The 18,279-nt window shown below is 32.0% G+C and overlaps 1 long non-coding RNA gene across 1 annotated transcript in view; it reads right to left on the bottom strand.

Annotated features, from left to right (window-relative positions):
* Positions 1 to 3,133: 3,133 nt before the first annotated feature.
* The window catches only part of LOC126302902 (uncharacterized), an 80,292-nt gene continuing 65,146 nt past the window's right edge, over positions 3,134 to 18,279 (bottom strand). The window contains exon 3 of the long non-coding RNA XR_007553153.1: positions 3,134 to 3,201. This is a non-coding gene — a long non-coding RNA (uncharacterized LOC126302902). The remainder of the gene's footprint in view (positions 3,202 to 18,279) is intronic.

Raw genomic sequence — 18,279 nt, 5'->3', positions numbered from 1 at the left:
TCCTTCATTAGATATCTATCAAGTGCGTCTCTTTGGTCTTCTTCTGTGCACAGTTATTAGGAGTTCGACGTCGTGTTGAGGAGAAGAGCATTGTCCAAAATTCAGTGAGAAGTGTTGCGACATCATGGGGTAAGCCGATACCAGAGTGGCCATACTGAGTCACTTTTCTGAGATGCAGGAAAAGGGGGGGGGGGCTGTAAGACAGTCAGCTGTATACTCTATCTTGATTTATATTCATAAGATTTTTTTTACCTTAGTGTAGGGTCAAAATCGTAGTTTGCATCCTTATCTGGGCCACAACACGCCCTGCCATACCTCTCTGCACGGCTTTAGTGGATAACTACGAGTGGAAGTATCTGGAATACGCGTACCTGAAGACTGCTAAAGCTACCTGAACACTTAAGTTTCATTTAGAATGCAAAGTGTGTTTTTAAATCGAAACTATCTGTAAAACATTGGTTTTATGGAACGACTTTTCATAGTTACATTTTTCTTAAGCAGGTGCAGTGTATGAGCAACGAAGCGTAAGCTGCACCACAAAGATAATGAAGAAGTCGCCCTTTAAATATTCTCGCAATCTTTTTTTTTTTTTTTTGGTCATCAATCTACTGACTGGTTTGATGTGGCCCGCCACGAATTCCTTTCCTGTGCTAACCTCTTCATCGCAGAGTAGCACTTGCAACCTACGTCCTCAATTATTGGCTTGGCGTATTCCAATCTCTGTCTTTCTCTACAGTTTTTGCCCTCTACAGCTCCCTCTAGTACCATGGAAGTCATTCCCTCATGTCTTAGCAGATGTCCTATCATCCTGTCCCTTCTCCTTATTAGTGTTTTCCACATATTCCTTTCATCTCCGATTATGCGTAGAACCTCCTCATTCCTTACCTTATCAGTCCATCTAATTTTCAACATTCGTCTATAGCACCACATCGCAAATGCTTCGATTCTCTTCTGTTCCGGTTTTCCCACAGTCCATGTTTCACTACCATACAATGCTGTACTCGTAAGCTATGACGTACTAAATCTACACAATATTGGATATATATAGGGTAAATAGCCTTTGCAGAAATTGAATCCATGGGTGATGGTAACGAAAACAAGATGCAATGTCAGGACATAAAACGATGTCAGCAGAAACAAGTCTTAAATACGAGACCCACAAGTATCAGTCTTTGACATTACTATCCAGCAAACACCCGTAATATTTATAGAGAAAAGATTCAATCTACCCACAGTATTATTAATTCACTAAAACATGAGTCCCAATTCTCTTCTCAAAGTACCCATGATGAGCATCACACAAGACTTTAGGGATTGGAATGTTGCTACATGCGCCACAAAAAGTTACACTAAGACACAGATCATACTACGTCATTTTGCTTTCCTTGTATACTGCTGTCAGAATCAAACTGTCATAATGCTCCGTGGACATCCTATGTGTTAAGACCACATTGCTATTATTCTTGTCAGTGGGAAAATCACTGGTAGTAGTGTTCATAAATCATAGACTTCAGACTCGATAAAGATTTGAGTTATTCCAGGAGACACGTGCAGGAAGACTAACGACTAAGATGAATGCTCTCAGAAAGCTGCATCCGGTTTCACATTAGTCTGGCACAGACTTTCATTGGCCTTGACATATTCATTAAATATTCTTCTTGTGACTGTATTGGCACAGTGCCTTTAACAAAGCCACTCGCTGGCGTAACACGCGCTAACTGGTAGACCTCAAATGCCGGTTTTCGTTATTGTTGCCCGTCCTCTGTGGTTGTGGCGACTGGGGCATTGTCGTGTCACCTGGACAGTGCTTGCAGTGGTCAGCACACGGGGCCACCACTGGTGTCGAGTCACAAGTGTCAGCTGCGTTACCGTCTGGTCATGGAGTCGCGGGAAATGGACAAGTGACTGTTAGGGTGGGAAGAGTTTGCACAGTTGTATCGAACTGTATAAATTTGTGGTATGTATACAGGTTAATTAGGAGACGTGAATTCGACGATCCTCCATGTTGAGCACAAGTAATTTTATAGGACCAGATATCAACTTACTCATTTCTTATGAATCCCAATTGTTACTGTGCCATAAATTGTAGCTGACCCTACGGTACTTACAGAATAGTACTGAACCATCATCATAGAATTTTGGCTTCTCCGAAATAAATGCACTTCGAATTATGAGTTTTATCACTGTGGATGAGAAAGATATAGCTATGTTCAAGCGTTTGTAGACTAATAAACTAATGTTCTTGCTATTTCTGCTCATGCGCTTTCTATAAAATCGCATCGTCGACTCATGCTATGATTTTCGTGTCAACTGCTGTTGACCCTTGGCAAAGTATCCTTATGATGTTCTCCACGACAGCATTCATATCATTGTGTAAAACTTGATTTACCTGTTTTCTTATTAATCTTTGCAATTAGCAGGCTATGTGATCTCAGACCCCTACCTTCCTCCTTCTATTAGGAGTAGAGATTCTGAGGAAGCGAAGATGCTGATGGTGACATGAAATGCCAAATGGTTCAAATGGCTCTGAGCACTGTAGGACTTAACTTCTGAATTCATCAGTACCCTAGAACTTAGAACTATTTAAACCGAACTAGCCTAAGGACATCACACACATCCATGCCGAAGGCAGGATTCGAACCTGCGACCGTCGCGGTCGCGCGGTTCCAGACTGCAGCACTTAGAACCTGTCGGCCACCCTGTCTGGCCATGAAATGCCAGACAGAGACTCTAGGCCAGTCTCCACTAAATATGAAGCTCAGAGGCTTCAGCTTGTAAAGCAGCTTCTGATACAAAGTTACCTGAATCTGTTAAGGAAGTAGCGAGCAAATACGAAAAAAGAAAGACACAGACTATCTCTAACCATTCCGATCTTGGTCTATCTGTATCATAGCCCCAAAAGGCCCACAGAAGTAGAGGTTGGTTCAGAATTCTTCCAAATGGTTAGTATTAGACAGGAGAACCAAAGATAGCTGGTGTGTGAACCAACAAAACTGGGAAACACACTCCAAGAACTGACCACTCAGTGTGTGTTATATTCTCACCCCCCATACATATAAGGCAGTTTGTAAGAGGAGGAGAAAAGTCCACTTACCATATCTTCTAATGCGAGGGGAACCAACAGCTGAGAGTAGTGCGTCGCACTGAGTGAGAGCAGCTGCGCCACATCTCGCCAGTAGCTGGAGAGGCGTTCCTGGAAAACTAGTGAACAAGCCAGTGGATCAGATTTCTGTATAAGCACAGCTTTCACTTTCTGCCCTCAAAAAGTGTATGCAAGTAGCATTCACATTTTGAAACTAGATCAATGTACACTGCCAGTAATTGTAAGAGTTACAGCACAGACACCTCGACCAGATGTTACATGGCTCCTATTCCTGCCACAAATTTAAAGAGCACAACAGGCAGAGCGAGAGGAGTACAACAAACTGACGTATATGCAGTCATAAAAATTCTTCATACGTTTCCTAAGGGTAGAGATATCAACCTACCTGAAGAAATGCAGAGATACAACTACTTCAAAAATAAACCACATGACTTGCTCAGCAATGAGACAGAGTTAAGGAATAAGAGATCTTGAGATAATTTACAATCAAATGGTTCAAATGGCTCTGAGCACTAAGGGACTTAACATATGAGGTCATCAGTCCCCTAGAACTTAGATCTACTTCATCCTACCTAAACTAAGGACATCAGACAAATCCACGCCTGAGGGAGGATTGGATCCTGCATTTACAATCAGTTTATGTGCCAATTACAGAAGGTAACAGAAATGAGGATGTGTAATTTTCCTGTTTGACTTTGACTTACTGCCAAGCATATGAAGTGACGATTTGCACAGCATCGTGTCTATGCTGGTTTCATAATACGAGTAGTCCTTACGACGTTTCCAATGAGTTGTATGATCTGTATGAAAACGAGGAAGAATCACGTCCACTCATAGGTACTTTTATATTTAGGATACCCTTGTTTTAACATAAGTAATATATTTTAGTAGTTCAGCAAGAAACTGTATGAGGCATTTTGCAAGAGTAGCTGAAAGAGCCGACTTCCCCTAAGCATTCTAAGGACCATGAAAATCTATGACTACATTTGTACTGGTATGGTATATTACATATTAATTGTACATTTCACAGTAAGGTGGAGGTAGACATAATGTTCTGTAATTTGTGGAAAGTATCCTATCATACATATTTATCTAAGTTTATTGTACTTTTTTTATTTGTTATGTGGATCAATTCATTTACGACAGTTGTGTCAATGAGATTTATGCCTGTGTGATGTTAATCTGCTAAAATGAATACACATAATTATTAATGCCACATTTTATGAGCATCTAAACTACTGTAAGTCATTGGAGGCAGATACCATATATGCTATTATCCCCCATCATAATAAAGAAGTTCCTTATTTTATTCCCTTACGTCATATGTCTGTATCGTAATACAGAATGGCAAATTCTGTTAATGAATGTAAACATGATATTAAGATACTATTATATAAAACGTTTACTGTTGGATGTACAATTACTGATGAGAGCTAAGGGAAGAACGACTTGTATTCCCCCACTTACCTCCTAAGTTATTTTATATTTATATTTTTATATTTTGTAATCTCTTTCCAAATGCCTTTGTAACTAAGTAATCTTTAATTGTTTTTCTATCTTTTGGTTTTGCAAATGTATTTGTAGAAAATGGAAATATACCTTTTAATGGCTTATCTTATTTAGTTAGAAAAACGTCATAAATATCATAAAATGGTAACTTTTTCCAAAGATTTTCACTACATACAGCTTTATTATTTTTAACAATATTTGTTTGATTTGCACTTACTTCTTCAGGTATATAAATCAATATAATATTTTTAAAGTTTTTACTTACTTCAGTTAAATAATTTTTATGATTTTCACATATTTTAGACATATTTATTTAACAATATTTGTTTTTATACAGGCGTACTATTTCTAAGAATATTTGGATGATTACTAATAATAATTGAACGATTACTAATAATAAATCTCATTAATTCAGCTTTATGTAAATTTGAATATCCTCATAAATAGTTTTCTTTATAAAATTCATGAAGTCTTGCAACAATATATCGTAGTTGATAAGCAATATATTCTAGTTGAACCTCATTGTTACTTTCCATTTCGTTTTCTATTTTTTGCAAAAAAATTTAATACATTTGTAAATATTATTTTTATTAATTAAATTATGCTTATTTAATAGATGAACATGGAATATTATTTAATAAATAAGTAATCAAAAAAAGAATAAGGTGAACAATAAATGAGTTTTTAATGAACCAGTTTAACAATCGGTTACTTTATTATCTAGTTTTTAAACAGTTAGTTTTTATAAAATTAGTTTTTAAAAGAATTAGTTTACTGTTTAGTTTAGTTTAACGAGGAAGAAGTAAGTTTTTAAACAATTAGTTACCTTTTCTACTTATTAAAAAGTTTATTAGATTTGTAAAACTTATTTTTATTAATAGCCTGATAGCTATTAATAGATGGAAGGATAATAAATAATAAAGAATCATTACTTAAAGTTAAACCTTATTATTCATTGTTGATTCAGTTTAAATTTTCGTAAGTTCTTCAGTTGGATTTCGTCTTGCATGTTCCTTGAAATAATATTTCCAAACCCTTTTTCCACATGCAGAAGTAATTCGATTTTTATTATTAACAAAACTTTGTTATTCTTAATACATTTGAAGGTTCATTTCTTGCATTTAAAATTATGTTTATCTTTATGTGATGGTCTTATTTAAAAACAATTTAAATTTTTAATTCATTAAAAAATTTTACATTTCTTTTTTTCTTCAGTTTTAAATTCTTCATTATTCATTGTTGATTCAGTTTCAATTTTCGTATGTTCTTTTGTTGGATTTCGTCTTGCATGTTCCTTGAAATAATGTTTACAAACACTTTTTCCACATTCAGAAGTAATTCGAACTTGAATATGTTCCATATATATATATATATATATATATATATATATATATATATATATAAGAAATTTATTAGAATTATGAAAAAGTAAATTATTTAAATAAATTATTAATGTAAATTATTTTAAAAATAATCATCACGATTAATCACCATCATAATCATCATCACATTCATAGTTATCATTCCTAAATTGTCGATTTCTATCAAATAAAGGATCAATAGAGCTTGTACTTATTAGTAAATAATCAAGTGCAGAAATTATATTTTTAATGTTGGTTCATTATTTTTAATAACAATTCTATATAGATGACAATTATCTTTTTACTTTAAGCATTGGTCAATACATTCTTTATGAAAAATATGATTGATTTAACAAATTGATTATAATTTCATTACTTAAACAAATAGGACAATCAATATCTTTTTCACATACCTCAAGTAGTACGTAAGTTTCTTTTAGTTACTAATCATTTCGTTTTTGTTCCCTATTTACAAGAAATAATTTTTATTAAATTTCTAAAAAAGTTGAATCCTTCAATTTTTTTACTGTATCTTTCAATATATTTATTACTTTAGGAATTAATTCTGATGTCTTATGACAATTAATACCAAATAAAGAAGAATCAGCTGGCTCAAACTACTTTTTTTGTAAATTCGTTGTATTTGTAGAAAATATCATCTTAGAAAAAATTAAAAAAACCGTATGTGTATCTAAACACAGAATTCATTTTTGGTGGTAATCCCGGAGATTTTCTTAGTATAGCTCTCCATGATAAATCTACATACAAATATTCGCAGAAGGAATTAAATATTCTTCCTTAATAAGTGTTTACAATGCTACTTAATAAAAAATTTGTACGTTATTCTATTGTAGTTGTTGATTGTGGGTATCCCAAAATTAATTGTAATGTGTGTAAGTTTACCATATAAAACATATAGTCAACAAATATTACAATTTCACCACTTTGTCTTTGATATATTCCTTCTATTTTTTTGTAAATCTTGTGGTATAAATGTCAAAAAAATTAGTTATTATTTGTGGCTTATTCTCACTTATCGAAATGTACTTATTATGAAAAATATACACAATTCCTTTTGCTATTAGTAAGTGATCAAATTTTTTAGGTTTGCATAATGATTCAATTGGTTCAACTGGTATAAGTGACATTGTAGTAGTAGTTGTTGTTTTTGTTTTTGTAATTAATGTATTTTTTAGTGTTCCATATAAACTTTTGATAGCATCAATTTCATCCTGAGATAATTCTAAATGTCAACCATTATAGTAAGCATACATTATGGATTGATATACACATGACTGTTCTAAACCTAATGCATGACTATTTTCATGTACTTAAACTTCAAATAAATTTGTTTGATAGTTTGGTGTATTTTTATCAATTTCAAAGTGCCAGTTTTCATCTTTCTCCATATGTGTTTCTAATGGATCATTATTCCTATTTAAAAAAAAGGCATAATCTAACATATTTCCTTTTCCATCTAACTCGTTTGGCAAATGTTCACCATTAAATTCATATAAATGTATTCGCCTTTTACCTGTAATTAAAATATCTGGATCATTGACATCATGAATAAACTGAATACCACTATATTTCTGCCATAAACTAAAAGCCACATTTGTAAATTCTGATACTTTTTTATTTGCACCATTACAATTCCATTTCATATACTTTTTATTCTCTTTGTACATACTAGTTCTATAATGTTCAAATGAATGTTATACACCACATCTAAGTTGGTTGATAAAACTTAAATTTCTTCACTTCATCCAACACAAACATCAAGATTGTGTGTTAGTTGAAATAACATTAATGATTCTCTTACTAATTCATCACTAACTTGGATTATTTCAGTTTCTGGTGAAATATCTAAGTAACCAAAATCAATTAAAAATAAGCTTGTTATTCTGTTGCAGTTCTAAGCCCAGTGCAGCTACTATTATTTTCACAAACAGCAATAACAGAGGTATTTTAATATAATCATAAGTACAATGAACAAAATTCAGGTACTATTTTTTTTCAACATTAATAAAAAATATTTCTCTTAAATGGAATCAATTGTAGATCTGTTCTACAACAAGCTTACATACAACAATAAACAATGTTTTATGATTATTGATGAAGAAAATAATCCATGGTTTAAAGCAAAATATGTTGCACAGATATTAGAGGGTAAAGATACTGATGATGCAACTGGAAAACATGTTGATATTGATGATAAAGTAAAATATGATCAATTTTCTAAACCTGGTAAATAATCACTAATTTCATCTTCTAAAAATGAAGTTTTATCATCAATTAGAAAACACGGTGAATATAGGATGATTGATGCCTATATATACAAATAAAAGACAAAGATAAATGTATAGAACAACTACAAGAACTGAATAAATTAAACACAGAAATAATTCAATTAAAGGATGATCACATTCAAAATATAAAACAGTTAATATTGCATTAGAAATAAGAGGTAAAGAAATGAAGAAATAAATAGTTTATTACCACATGTAGTTCCTAAAACAATTGATGTCAGTTTAAGACCAACATTCACCCATTTAAAATTATTTGAAGATGAGTGTGAATATAACTATTATGTCATTAGAACACATAGAAAAAATTTACAGAAACAACTATATAAAACCGAAGATAGACATCCAAATTGTGCTGAGAAATGTTGAGATTTAACTTTAATCCTAATTCAATAAATCTGTATGAACGAAAATTTAAGTATTGTCTGTCATCTGAACTATTTCAATATTTAGAATAATATACACAAGAACAATTGTTTAGGAACATAAATAGTCTGCATCATCATCAAACTGAACTACTATAAAATTGCTTTATCTTTATTCGCCCAACTGCTATGTGAGTTATCAAATCCTTACCATTTAACATAAACTTTATCCCGTTTCTTTCTTAAAAGGTTGAAAGCTAAATATACATCTGGATATTTCGTTTTCTGTAGTTCTTGTTCACAAAAATTTCCTTTTATATCTATTAATTTAAATGTAGTTTGATTAGAATAAATACATATTCAATTCCAAACACTTCTATTGACCAATTAGCTGTATATTCTTCTTCAAAAAGACCTTTAAATTTTCTAATCCTAACTTTATCACGTGTTGTAAATTTGGCGTCAGCTGAAGCCGACTTTTGCATCATCAAATAGCTGACTATAGCCAGCAACTAGGTACAGTGTTACTGGTTTTTAGATATTTTTCATTAAATCCTATTGGTTTCGTTGCTATTGTAGAATGTTTTGTATTATTGTATTTATGAACTAGACTCTTAACTAAGTTAATATATCTATAATTTTCTTCTAAAGCAAATTTGTTCCACATCTTTTCTTTAGGCGTAATGTTAAATCATTCAAAAATAGATGCTTATCTTTTAATAGGAACAACAAATGCATATTTTGAAAAAAACATAAGTTATTGTTAATTAATATTTATAGCATTTGTTTATTCGAGAAATCAGTTTTGAATTACGAGTAAACATTTCAACTAAATCAGCTTGCCATAAATCATCTAATTGAAGGAAACAAAATTTCTTCTTCTAAAGTTGTTTCTCATTGGTTTATGTAATTCATTAATTATATTGTTGCGAATATTATTATTATTTAAACCTTCACCAGCAATTGCTGAAGCAGTCTTAGACCTTTGTTCATTTACTATATTTTTAATAATTTACTCTTTTTCTTTTACATATTGTACAAAATCCTTCAATTCTTTGTCTTTCATTTTTAGTTGTTACTCTATATGGACTATGCATATCAGTAACCTTTTTTCATTATAAAGAATAAATATGATAGGCTTGTGAACTATGATTTTCAATTTACATATATAAAAATTTAAATAGATTACAAATTTAATAAAGTTAAAGTTAATGTAATTTTTCCAGTACTTCTAGATCTTTACCTACTTTTTGTCTAAGCTATTTTTAATTTCTGATTCTAATGATTTAACATAACTTTCTACTGAATCAATTTTATTTAATGAATTAGTAAGATTTCATTTTGTATCTTTTATTACTTTATTATTATGCTCAAAAATACAATCTATTATACTATTTCTGTTCTTTAACTCTGAAAGAATCATGTTATATTCTTCTATATTAACATAGTTATTTAAAGCTTTTTCTATTTACTTTTTTGTAAAAAACGTCTTAAAAGTATTGAAGTTATCTTGATGAATCTAATTAATTTATTTAATTGAATTATGTATTGTTGACATAGTTATTAAAATGTGTTAAAATAATTGTATATACTGGTTTTGTACCATATTCCTTTTGTAAGTATTGTTTAGTAACATCATCAGAACCACTAATTGGAGCTTTTAAAGATTTATTTAGTTCAAAAATCGGATGTAATTCATTGTTAAGTTGTTTAATAACACTTCCTATTTTTGGATCAAGTCTTGCACATAGTTGTTTAATAATAACACTTTCTAGTGGTCCAGTTAAGGTTGATAATACATTTCCATCACCTTTAGGCCGCAGCTTATTTCCAGAAATGTACATTTATTAAATATAAGATATCATTAAAAGTATAATATTGACATAGTAATTTTAAAAAGAATAAACATAAATGATCACACATTACATCATCAAAATTTTGTATTCTTTCGGTATTGTAATATACTTCTATTTTTCTACATAGTTAACTAAATATTTTGGTGTATTACAACCAAATTAATCAAAAACAACTTTTTTAGTATTATTTTTATAGTAACAAATCCAATGTGTGCACAGGACTGTCAGATGTATCTAAATTAAATGTACCACATTCATGGAAGAAATCCTCCTTCTTGTTGTGTTAGTCCTTTACCTTCTTTCTTTTTCTTAGATATTCAATAATGTTTTAACAACAGACATACCTAAGTAAGTAAATTTCCACAAGTATTTTTATCTTTCTTACATGTTTGTGGCTCAGTTAAAAATGGTTCAATTGCAATTAATTGTTCATTATTCTGTTTTAATTTAATTGATGTTGTATTTGTTTTGTGAGTAGGTAGCAAAGTATCAATTGTAAAGTTATTCACTTATAGAGTTAAAAATTGAATAAATATTTTTATATAGTTTAAGATGTACAAAAATTTTTTATACTTATAATCCTCGACCATTTTCATCTACCTTAATTGCCATACCTAATTTTCGTTTACCATACATTATTTCTCTAACTGCTGTTGCTGCAACCTTTACACCTTATGAAGCTTCATTTGCATACATTCTTTCTTTTGCAGCTAATTCAAGTTCTTTATCAGCTATATGTCTTTTACCTAAATCTTCAGTATCACTATAAGCAATATCTTGTTTTTACAAGCTTCATCTAATGGATTTATACCTTTATCACCTCTAGCTAGTCCTTCTTCTAAATTTGTACCTGGATCACAGTAATTATAACCAGAAAGATGCACTTCAAATGGTAATTTGTTAATTAAAGTATTTAATAATCCTGTACCATATTTATCACTTTTCCAAAGCGTATGTGGAAGATTATTCAAAAATCTAGTTAAATATGGAATTCCTTTTGGATAATCAATTATAAAATCACCAAATTTATATGTTAACATTTGAGCAATACTAACTATTTCATTATGATAATTCTTATTTCCAGCTAGTTCCTCACCATGAATAACTGCTAATTTATCAATTAATTGTCTAACATCATTCATCCAAACACATTTAATTGATTTATTTGTATATTTTTAAGTAAACCACGTCCAATAGCTTTACTTGATGATTAAGAAGAATCTGATAATGGCAGTTGATTCACTTTTGGAAAATATACATTATCAATTCCTTTTATTAGTTTGTTATACTTTTTATATCTACTTGATTTTATTTGATTTGGATAAGTTTCAGAATATAGTCCTCCTGAACCATACAATATATCTGCGTAATTTGATAGAAAAACAGAATTAAATTTTTCATATAAATCATCTATAGTAACTTGTTTTTTAGTTAAGAGATTCATTAATCTATCTGTACCTTCAAAGTCTTTTGCACCAACTTTTAATCTATCACCATTAAAAATTACAGGTCATTTTGAAACAAATTTAAATGCCCAAAAAGTTTTAATCCGAAGGTTGGATCTTCTCTATGATTAATATACGTTAAAATTTTTTACCAACATTTGTTTGTACTTCACAAAATTATTATTATCATATTGTGCCTCTTTAATTTTTCTAGCATTTTCAGGTTGTTTGAATTCTGTTGCTTTCCTTAATTTCTCCTCTTGTTCATTTTTATTTAATACATCTTGAATTACTGATTCACTTAATGTACAATCATATTGTCGAGAAATATTATCATCAGACCAATCTTTTACTGGTTTACTGGTGATAAGTCTCTAAAAAAATGATGACGATATGGAATCATTTGTTCTTCTACTTATCTATTTTATTCAATTGCTTTTGAAACATTATCACCTAATCCTTCAATTTCTTGTCTTAGCTTTTCGATGGCATCAGTATTAGGTTGATCTTTCCTTTTATATTTCTCATAATCTGTTCTTGGTTGCTTTTTCTAAAGCTTAAATCGTTCTTTTAATTCTTCAGCTTTCTTTCTATTTTCTTATGCTTCTTTAACATCTTTTTCATCTTACCTTGCACACATATATTAAGGAAGAAAAAACATTAATTATATTTAACATTTATGTTTAACATTCATGTTCAATGTTTATGTTTAACATTAATGTTTTTGTTTTTATTTAAAGTTTATGATGTTAAGACATGTTGTATTCTATTTCTAAACTTACCTTCATTTGGTTTTCTAGTCATGTCTATAGTGAAAAATCCAAACTCATCACTCCAACATTTACTAAACATTTCTTTAAAAATATGAAATTAAAAATTTCCACCAATAAATTCATGATAATTATGATTTAAATTGGTATCATCTTGTGTAAAGATACTTATAAAATTTAGGCTATCTCTGACTACTGTTGAATAGATTTGAGCTAAATAAAAACAATCTATACCTTTGTGTCTGTCTCTAGAAAAATATTCACTAACTATGTCCTGGTTTTCAAGAATGAAATCATCGAATACCACAACTGACTTATTTTTGCATTCATCTAAAGGAACAAATTCTTCATTTTTTTATGAAGCCAACAATATTTTCATTATTTTATCTTCAATTTTTGTGAATTGTTTTATAAATTTTCGATATTTTGTTGCTCTAAACTTTTTGAATAAATATGTAAATGATTAATTTATGCACTTTTCAGATAGTGAAGAAAAATTTATATTCTTTAAATGGACAACGCTATGCCACAATGAAGACTGTGTAATGAATGTCTGATTAAAAAAGTATTGAAGAATTTCATAAATATCGAACAGGTGGTCATTCTTATTTATATAAAGACTGTAAGAAAATTAAAGTTACTTGTGGATGTGGTAGAACTGTAAATAAGTTTTATTTCAAAAGTCATTTACAAATGGCAAATCATAATAATCTTATGGCTGTTGAAGCTGAAAGTAAATAATTTTAGAAAACACGTTTTTCACAAAAGTAATAAGCAGAACTTTTTTTGGGGCTAAGGAAATATCTAAAAATGCTTTTTCATATAATTATCCTTAATATAATTTTTAAAAACAAGTTTTTCATTAAAGACAAGAATAGGATAATTTTGGGATTAAGAAAAAGTTGTTAGAATAATTTTATATACTTACTCTTTAGCATAATCTTAAAAAACATGTTTTTCACCAAAGTCAAAAATAGGACAATTTTTGGTGCTAAGAAAAATTGTAAAAATATTTTTCATATTTAAAAAAAATGCTTAATTCTCTAATTACATTACATTCACCTATGGGAAATATATGTAAAATAAATATTTTTTAAAGTTATATTACATTAATATTTTATATTATAATCTCTTACATTAGTATTAGTTACAAGGGATAGTGAATAAAAATGTATATTATGGATAACTAGATCAATTTTATTAAAATATCATCAGTGTTAACTAACGATAATTTTATTTTCATAAACTTGAGCTAATGAGCAAGAACATACATTTTTTATCTATTTATATACATGTCAGAAGGTTCGTAATTTTCTCATATACTGAGACACAATGTAAGTGATGTGTTATTTTTAATATTTTTTGTAATGTAACTGCCATATGAATGGCATGATAGTACCATTCTACACATACCCTGTCCTTTGTTTTCAGATTTTGCTGTACACCACTTGATAATGGGCGAAAGATCAAAACTGCAGTTGTGGAAATAAATAATTTTTACATTTAATGGTAACTATGTTGTCTTTTAAAATATCATACTGCATTACTTTTATGCATGTGCGATGATTTCGAATTTAGTCCTTACGCGAGTTTACTTGCTATATTGAAAAGATATACCTACAGATGGAGAATGATGTGAGTACACGATGGTTACTGTTTGTGTCTAAACCTACTGGAATTATTCACGGGCAGGTCACAAAAGAAAATGTGCAAGGAACACTTATGTTCAATGTATGGCATCTTACTGACTTTGTAAAAGATCTAATCTTCGACATGAGGGACTTGGGAGCATCGTACCAACACATTACATTGGCATTTGGCTGTGGGGCAACAGCAGCAGAACATGGAGCGAGAAGTAGGGTTCGAGGCAACAGAATGGTGAGATCACCAACTATCACAGACAGACTGATGAAATCTGTATTGAGATCTGTGGTTGCCATGTGGCGTTCTGTGGTGTTCAGAGTTGGGTGTTGCTCTTGCCTGCAGCAGCCAGTACCACGCTTCTTTGTTCCCAGGTGACCTGGTGGAAGGTCGCGGCAAGCAGCGTTCCTCGAAATGGCTGCCTCCCCATCCCATATAAACAAACATGGGTCAGAAACACTTGTGACCAAATCATGTGGAAGACATACCGAACAGTCCTTCAGAATCTCGAAAATTGTTGAGAGATTTGTAAACAAAACTATTATCCCAATTGGTTTGTAGACTATATGATACTGGAAAAATACAATCAGAATCTCAGGAAAATGGCATCCACACTGTTCTGATGCTTCCAAGTGCAGGTAACTGTGAGAACATCAGCACAAAGCCAAAGAAAGACTAAATTAATGATGTCTTAATCGGGCAGGTGGTTAGAAATTTTAAAAGGAAAATCGATAGGTTAAAATTAGATATAGTGGGAATTAGTGAAGTTCAGTGACAGGAGGAACAAGACTTTTGGTCAATTGAATACAGGGTTATAAATACGAAATCAAGTAGGGGTAATGCAGGAGTAGGTTTAATAACGAATAAGAAATTAGGAGTACAGGTAAGCTACTACAAACAGTACAGTATAGTGAATGCATTATTGTGGCCAAGATAGACACGAAGCCCACATCTACTACAGTACTACAAGTTTATATGCCAACTAGCTCTGCAGATGACGAAGAAATTGATGAAATGTATGAGGAGGTAAAAGAAATAATTCAGGTAGTGAAGGGGAACGAAAATTTAATAGTCATGGGTGACTGGAATTCAAGAGTAAGAAAAGGGAGAGAAGGAAACATATTAGATGAAAATGGACTGGGGCTAAGAAATGAAAGAGGGAGCTGCCTCATTGAATTTTGCCAGGAGCATAACTTAATCCTAGCCAACACTTGGTTCAAGAATCACGAAAAGAAAGTTGTATACATGGAAGAACAGTGGAGATACTAATAGGTATGAGATTATACAATGGTAAGACAGAGATTTAGGAACCAGGTGTTAAATTGTAAGACATTTCCAGGGCAGATGTGGACTCTGACCGCAACCTGTTGGTTATGAACTGTAGATTAAAACGGAAGAAATTGCAAAAAGGTAGGAATTTAAGGAGATGGGACCTGGATAAACTGACTAAACCAGAGGTTATACAGAGTTTCATGGCGAGCAGAGGGGAACAATCGACAGGAACGGGGGAAATAAATACAGTAAAAGAAGAATGGCTAGCTTTGAGGGATGAAATAGTGAAGGCAGCAGAGGATAAAATAGGTAAAAAGTCGAGGGCTAGTAGAAACCCTTGAGTAACACAAGAAGTATTGAATTTAATTGATGAAAGGAGAAAATATAAAAATGCGATAAATGAAACAGGCAAAAATGAATACAAACGTCTCAAAAATGAGATCGACAGGAAGTGCAAAATAGCTAAACAGGGATGGCTAGAGGACAAATGTAAGGATGTAGATTTTTATCTCACTAGGGGTAAGATAGATACTGCCTACAGAAAAATTAAGGAGACCTTTGAAGAAAGAAGAACCATTTGCATGAATATCAAGAGCTTTGATGGAAACCCAGTGCTAAGCAAAGAAAGGAAAGCAGAAACGCGGAAGGAGTATACATAGGCGACGTACTTCAGGACAATATTATGGAATTGGAAGAGGATGTAGATGAAGATGAAATGGGAGATATGATACTGCGTGAAGAGTTTGACAGAGCACTGAAAGACCTGAGTCGAAACAAGGCCCCCAGAGTAGACAACATTCCATTAGAACTACTGACGGCCTTGGAAGAGCCAGTCCTGACAAAACTCTACCATCTGGTGAGCAAGATGTATGAGACAGGCGAAATACCCTCAGACTTCAAGAAGAATATAATAATTCCAATCCCAAAGAAAGCAGGTGTTGACAAATGTGAAAATTACCGAACTATCAGTTTAATAAGTCACAGCTGCAAAATACTAACGCGAATTCTCTACAGACGAATGGAAAAACTAGTAGAAGCCGACCTCGGGGAAGATCAGTTTGGATTCCGTAGAAATGTTGGAACACGTGAGGCAATACTGTCCCTACAACTTACCTTAGAAACTAGATTAAGGAAGGGCAAACCTTCATTTCTAGCATTTGTAGACTTGGAGAAAGCTTTTGGTAATGTTGACTGGAATACTCTCTTTCAAATTGTAAAGGTGGCAGGGTAAAATACAGGGAACGAAAGACTATTTACAATTTGTACAGAAAGCAGATGGCAGTTATAGGAGTCGAGGGGTATGAAAGGGAAGCAGTGATAGGGAAGGGAGTGAGATAGGGTTGTAGCCTATCCCCGATGTTATTCAATCTGTATATTGAACAAGAAATAAAGGAAACAAAAGAAAAGTTAGGTAGGTATTAAAATCCATGGAAAAGAAATAAAAACTTTGACTTTCGCCGATGACATTGTAATTCTGTCAGAGACAGCAAAGCACTTGGAAGAGCAGCTGAATGGAATGGACAGTGTCTTGAAAGGAGGGTATAAGATGAACATTAACAAAAGCAAAATGAGGATAATGGAATGTATTCGAAGTCGGTTGGGTGATGCTGAGGGAATTAGATTAGGAAATGAGACACTTAAAGTATTAAAGGAGTTTTGCTATATGGGGAGCAAAATAACTGATGATGGTCGTAGTAGAGAGGATATGAAATGTAGAATGGCAATGGCAAATAAAGTGTTTCTGAAGAAGAAAAATTTGTTAACATCGAGTTTAGCTGTAAATGTCAGGAAGTCGTTTCTGAAAGTATTTGTATGTAGTGTAGCCATCCATGTATGGAAGTGAAACGTGGACGATAAATAGTTTAGACAAGAAGAAAATAGAAGCTTTCGAAATGTGGTGCTACAGAAGAATGCTGAAGATCAGATGAGTAGATCACATAACTAATGAGGAGGTATTGAATAGAATTGGGGAGATGAGGAGCTTGTGGCACAACTTGACTAGAAGAAGGCATCGGTTGATAGGACATGTTCTGAGACATCAAGGGATCACCAATTTGGTACTGGAGGGCAGCGTGGAGGGTAAAAATTGTAGAGGGACACCAAGAGATGAATACACTAAGCAGATTCAGAAGGATGTAGGCTGCAGTAGGTACTGGGATATGAAGAATCCTGCACAGGATAGAGTATCAGGGAAAGCTGCATCGGACTAGTCTCAGGACTGAAAACCACAACAACAACAACATCAAAATTGTAGACGAAGATCCATATGAACTAAAAGAATTCTGCTACCTTAAGCACAAAGTGATCATAATGGACAAATGAAAAAGGCCATAAAAGGTAGACAAAAATTTTCAAAGAGGACATTCCTGCGAAAATAAATCACCTAATATCAAATGCCGGTCTTTATTTGAGGACAAATAACTGAACATGTAAGTTTGGAGGGCAGGATTATATGAAAGTGAATCAAGGACATTTGGAAAATGGGAACAGAAGAAAATCGAAGCAATTGAGATGTGGTGCTACAGAAGAATTTTAAAAATTAGATGGACTGATAAGACAAGAAATTATAAGGTTCCCAACAGAACATTGAAGAATGGAACATACAGAACGCATTGGTATGAAGATGGGACAGCATTTTGTTCTTCATCTGG

The sequence above is a fragment of the Schistocerca gregaria genome, unplaced genomic scaffold (genome assembly GCF_023897955.1).
Source record: "Schistocerca gregaria isolate iqSchGreg1 unplaced genomic scaffold, iqSchGreg1.2 ptg000180l, whole genome shotgun sequence".
Classification (NCBI taxonomy): domain Eukaryota; kingdom Metazoa; phylum Arthropoda; class Insecta; order Orthoptera; family Acrididae; genus Schistocerca; species Schistocerca gregaria.
The sequence above is the reverse complement of the archived record's forward strand: the minus strand, read 5'-3'. Positions and strand labels throughout refer to the sequence as shown.